The sequence below is a fragment of the Schistocerca nitens genome, chromosome 5 (genome assembly GCF_023898315.1).
Source record: "Schistocerca nitens isolate TAMUIC-IGC-003100 chromosome 5, iqSchNite1.1, whole genome shotgun sequence".
NCBI lineage: Eukaryota > Metazoa > Arthropoda > Insecta > Orthoptera > Acrididae > Schistocerca > Schistocerca nitens.
Window position 1 is genome coordinate 370,113,322 of NC_064618.1, and position 6,000 is coordinate 370,119,321.

Consider the following 6,000-nt stretch of genomic DNA (forward strand, 5'->3'; position numbering starts at 1 on the left):
TACGAGCGGGTGATCTCTTCTTAACAGCACGTTGCAAGGCACATCAGATATGCTCAGTAACCTTCATGTCTGGGGAGTTTGGTGGCTAGCGGAAGCATTTAAACTCAGAAGAGTGTTCCTGGAGCCACTCTGTAGCGATTCTTGACGTATGTGGTGTCACATTGTCCTCCTGGAATTCCCCAAGCCCGTCGGAATACACAATGGACATGAATGGATGCAGGTGATCAGACAGGATGCTTACGTACGTGTCACCTGTCAGCGTATTCTCTAGACGTATCAGGGGTGCCATATCACACCAATTGCACACGCCCCACACCATTACAGAGCCTCCAGCAGCTCGAACAGTCCCCTTCTGACATGCAAGGTCCTTGGATTCATGAGGTTGCCTTTATACACGTAGCCGTCCGTCCGCTCGATACAACTTGAAGCAACACTCGTCCGACCAAAGAACATGTTTCCACCTATCAACAGTCCAATGTGTTGTCGGACCCGGGAAGGCGTAAAGCTTTGTGTCGTGCAGTCATCAAGGGTACACGAGTAGGCCATTGGCTTAGAAAGTCGATATCGATGATGTTTCCTTGAATGGTTCGCATGTTGACACTTACTGATGGCCCAGCATTGAAATATGCAGCAACATGCGGAAGGGCTGCATCTCTGTCACGCTGAACGATTCTCTTCAGCCGTCGTTGGTCCCGTTCTGACAGGATCTTATTCCGGCCGCAGCGATATCGGAGATTTGACGTTTTACCGGATTCCTGATATTCACTGTACACTCATGAAATGGTCGTACGGGAAAATCCTCACTTCGTCGCTACCTCAGAGATGCTTCGTCCCATTGCTCGTGCGCCGACTATAACACCACGTTTAAACTCCCGTAAGTCCTGATAACCTGCCATTGTAGCAGCATTAACCGATCTAAGAACTGCGCCTGGTATTTGTTGTCCTATATAGGCGTTCCCGACCGCAGTGCCGTATTCTGCCTGTTTGCATAGCTTTGTATTTGAATAACCGTGCCTCTCTCTTTTACATGTCCGGAAGAAGAGACGCCATATACAGGGTGGTCCATTGATAGTGACCGGGCCAAATATCTCACGAAATAAGCATCAAACGAAAAAACTACAAAGAACGAAACTCGTCTAGCTTGAAGGGGGAAACCAGATGGCGCTATGGTTGGCCCGCTAGATGGCGCTGCCATAGATCAAATGGATATCAACTGCGTTTTTTTAAAATAGGAACCCCCATTTTTTAATACATGTTCGTGTAGTACGTAAAGAAATATGAATGTTTTAGTTGGACAACTTTTTTCGCTTTGCGATAGATGGCGCTGCAATAGTGACAAACGAATAAGTACGTGGTATCAAGGAACATACCGCCAGAGCGGACGGTATTTGCTTCGTGATACATTCCCCATGTTAAAATGGGCCTTTTACCAACTGCGGAAAAAGTCGATATCGTGCTGATTTATGGCTACTGCGATCAAAATGCCCAACGGGCGTGTGCTATGTATACTGCTCGGTATCCTGGACGACATCATCCAAGCGTCCGGACTGTTTGCCGGATAGTTACGTTATTTAAAGAAACGGGAAGTGTTCAGCCACATGTGAAACGTCAACCACGACCTGCAACAAATGATGATGCCCAATTAGGTGTTTTAGCTGCTGTCGCGGCTAATCCGCACATCAGTAGCAGCCAAATTGCCCGAGAATCGGGAATCTCAGCCGCGCGGATTAGCCGAGCGGTCCGAGGCGTTGCAGTCATGGACTGTACGGCTGGTCCCGACGGAGGTTCGAGTCCTCCCTCGGGCATGAGTGTGTGTGTTTGTCCTTAGGATAATTTAGGTTAAGTAGTGTGTAAGCTTAGGGACTGATGACCTTAGCAGTTAAGTCCCATAAGATTTCACACACATTTGAACATTTTTTCGGGAATCTCAAAAACGTGAGTGCTGGGAATGCTACATCAACATCGATTGCACCCGTACCATATTTCTATGCACCAGGAATTGCATGGCGACGTCTTTGAACGTCGTGTACAGTTCTGCCACTGGGCACAAGAGAAATTTCGGGACGATGACAGATTTTTTGCACGCGTTCTATTTAGCGACGAAGCGTCATTCACCAACAGCGGTAACATAAACCGGCATAATATGCACTATTCGGCAACGGAAAATCCACGATGGCTGCGACAAGTGGAACATCAGCGACCTTGGCGAGTTAATGTATGGTACGGCATTGTGGGAGGAAGGATAATTGGCCCACATTTTGTCGATGGCAATCTAAATGGTGCAATGTATGCTGATTTCCTACGTAATGTTCTACCGATGTTACTACAAGATGTTTCACTGCATGAAAGAATGGCGATGTACTTCCAACATGATCGATGTCCGGCACATAGCTCGCGTGCGGTTGAAGCGATATTGAACAGCATATTTCATGACAGGTGGATTGGTCGTCGAAGCACCAAACCATGGCCCGCACGTTCGCCGGATCTGACGTCCTCGGATTTCTTTCTGTGGGGAAAGTTGAAGGATATTTACTATCGTGATCCACCGACAACGCCTGACAACATGCGTCAGCGCATTGTCGAAGCATGTGCGAACTTTACGGAAGGCGAACTACTCGCTGTCGAGAGGAATGTCGTTACACGAATTGCCAAATGCATTGAGGTTGACAGACATCATTTTGAGCATTTATTACATTAATGTGGTATTTACAGGTAATCACGCTGTAACAGCATGCGTTCTCACAAATGATAAGTTCAGAAAGGGACACGTATCACATTGGAACAACCGAAATAAAATGTTGAAACGTACCTACGTTCTGTATTTTAATTTAAAGAAACCTACCTGTTACCAACTGTTCGTCTACAATTGTGAACCATATGTTTGTGACTATTACAGCGCTATCTATCACAAAGCGAAAAAAGTGGTCCAACTAAAACATTCATGTTTCTTTACGTACTAGACGAATATGTAATAAAAATGGGCGTTCCTATTTAAAAAAACACAGTTGATATCTGTTTGACCTATGGCAGAGCAATCTAGCAGGCCAACCATAGCGCCATCTGGTTTCCCCGTTCAAGCTAGACGAGTTTCGTTCTTTGTAGTTTTTTCGTTTGACCCTTACTTCGTGAGATATTTGGCCCGGTCACGATCAATGGACCACCCTGTATACAGAGTGGGGCAAATAAAAGTGGCCTGGAGGAGTGGATATGACTGAATGTGAATGTATGCACATAACCACATCCCTTGATGCCCATACCTCATGTACACCTGCTACGTCATCCACGTTGGAGTACATTTACACAACCTTCACGCCTGACGGAGTTGTTACCAGACGTCAGCCTGGTCTCGGCCGTTGCTGGCCACCCAGTCACCTGATCTGTCAGTGTGCGATTAAATTTCTGTGGGGAGCCCTCAAGTCTATGGTTATCGCAACAACCTTCATTGTCTTCAAGAACTGCAACAACATTTCGGACAAGGCTGCAGCAATTCCAGCAGTGCGGCTTCGATCCGCCTTCAGCAACTTGCTGCCCAGGGACCAAAGGAATCGAGAGATGAATGGTGGTCACTTTCAACATCAGCTATAATATGGTTAGTACTGTATTTACTTTCCTCTATTTTGTTTGTTTGTACCCTAGAACAGATCAGTGAAAGACCTAAGTCGAAACAAGGCCCCGGGAGTAGACAACATTCGATTAGAATTACTGATCGCCTTGGGAGAGCCAGCCCCGACAATACTCTACCATCTGGTGAGCAAGATGTATGAGACAGGCGAAATACCCTCTGACTTCAAGATGAAAATAGTAATTCCAATCCCAAAAGAAAGCAGGTATTGACAGATGTGAAAATGACTGAACTATCAGTTTAATAAGCCACGGCTGCAAAATACTAATACGAATTGTTTACAGACGAATGGAAAAACTGGTAGAAGCCGACCTCGGGGAAGATCGGTTTGGATTCCATAGAAATGTTGGAACAGGGGAGGCAATACTGACCCTACGACTTGTCTTAGAAAACAGATTAAGGAAAGGCAAACCTATGTTTCTAGCATTTGTAGACTTAGAGAAAGCTTTTGACAATGTTGACTGGGATACTCTCTTTCAAATTCTAAAGGTGGCAAGGGTAAAATACAGGGAGCGAAAGGCTATTTACAATTTGTACAGAAACCAGATGGCAGTTATAAGAGTCGAGGGTCATCAAAGGGAAGCAGCGGTTGGGAAGGGAGTGAGACAGGGTTGTAGCCTGTCCCCGATGTTATTCAATCTGTATATTGAGCAAGCAGTAAAGGAAACAAAAGAAAAATTTGGAGTAGGTATTAAAGTCCATGGAGAAGAAATAAAAACGTTGAGGTTCGCCGATGACATTGTAATTCTGTCAGAGACAGCAAAGGACTTGGAAGAGCAGTTGAACGGAATGGACAGTGTGTTGAAAGGAGGATATAAGATAAGCATCAACAAAAGCAAAACGAGGATAATGGAATGTAAGTCGGGTGATGCTGAGGGAATTAGATTAGGAATTGAGACACTTAAAGTAGTAAAGGAGTTTTGCTATTTGGGGAGCAAAATAACTGATGATGGTCGAAGTAGAGAGGATATAAAATGTAGACTGGCAATGGCAAGGAAAGCGTTTCTGAAGAAGAGAGATGTGTTAACATCGGGTATAGATTTAAGTGTCAGGAAGTCACTTCTGAAAGTGTTTGTATGGAGTGTAGCCATGTATGGAAGTGAAACATGGACGATAAGTAGTTTGGACAAGAAGAGAATAGAAGCTTTCGAAATGTGGTGTTACAGAAGAATGCTGAATATTAGATGGGTAGATCACATAACTAATGAGGAGGTATTGAATTGAATTGGGGAGAAGAGGAATTTGTGGCACAACTTGACTAGAAGAAGGACATGTTCTGAGGCATCAAGGGATCAGCAATTTAGTATCGGAGGGCAGCGTGGAGGGTAAAAATCATAGAGGGAGACCAAGAGATGAATACACTAAGCAGATTCAGAAGAGTGTAGGTTGCAGTAGGTACTGGGAGATTCGGAAGCTTTCACAGGATAGAGTGGCGTGGAGAGCTGCATCAAACCAGTCTCTGGACTGAAGACCATAACAACAACAACCCTAGAAGTCTGTTCTCTGGGTCACTTTTATTTGTCCCCCCCCCCCCCCCCCCCTCTTATAAACTGCAGATGTTCACCCACGACTCCTTTACATCTGGCAGTATACTGACCTCGTCGCTGCAGCCGGCGGCGTGCTTGGCGTCCGGCCTCCAGACGGAGAGCGGCACGCGGCCGGTGGCGGCGGCCCGGCGCACGGCGTCTGCGACGGCGGCGACGCGCACGCCCAGCAGGTGGCGACCGGCGGCGGCGAGCAGGCAGTCCCCGGCGCGCAGGCCGGCCGCCTCTGCGGGGGAGCCCGCGTCCACTGCGGACACCCAGGGGAAGACGTCCCACTGCGTGCGCGTCACGTGCAGCCCCGCCGCGCCGCCGCCCCCCGGCCGCATCTGCACCTGCAGCTCCAGCACGCGGCCGCTGGTCGCCGACTCCTCTTCCTGCCGCTCCACCACTGCCGCCGGCGCCTCGTCGGGTGGAGTCTCTCCTGTCATCACAAAAAAATATCACACGTCTCAACACAAAGGCCTTTCCGGAAACAGCGATCGTGTGAGACCCAACTAGTTTTATTTGTTCGTGAGACTCAGAAAATATTAGATACAGTCTCCCCGGTAGATGCTATTTTCCATGACTTCTGGAAGGCGTTCGATACAGTTCCGCACTGTCGCCTGATAAACAAAGTAAGAGCCTACGGAATATCAGACCAGCTGTGTGGCTGGATTGAAGAGTTTTTAGCAAACAGAACACAGCATGAAACTTCCTGGAAGATTAAAACTGTGTGCCCGACAGAGACACGAACAGTTTTAATCTACCAGGAAGTTTCATATCAGCGCACACTCCGCTGCAGAGTGAAAAATCTCATTCTGGAAATATCCCCCAGGCTGTGGCTAAGCCATGTCT

The 6,000-nt window shown here is 47.2% G+C and overlaps 1 protein-coding gene across 1 annotated transcript in view; it reads right to left on the reverse strand.

The window, feature by feature from the left end:
- Window positions 1-5,307, reverse strand: part of LOC126260460 (uncharacterized) — a 75,736-nt gene extending 70,429 nt beyond the window's left edge. The window contains exon 1 of the mRNA XM_049957789.1: window positions 5,220-5,307. The gene's annotated coding sequence lies outside the window, so the exon portion shown is untranslated. The remainder of the gene's footprint in view (window positions 1-5,219) is intronic.
- Between the last annotated feature and the right edge of the window lie 693 nt (window positions 5,308-6,000).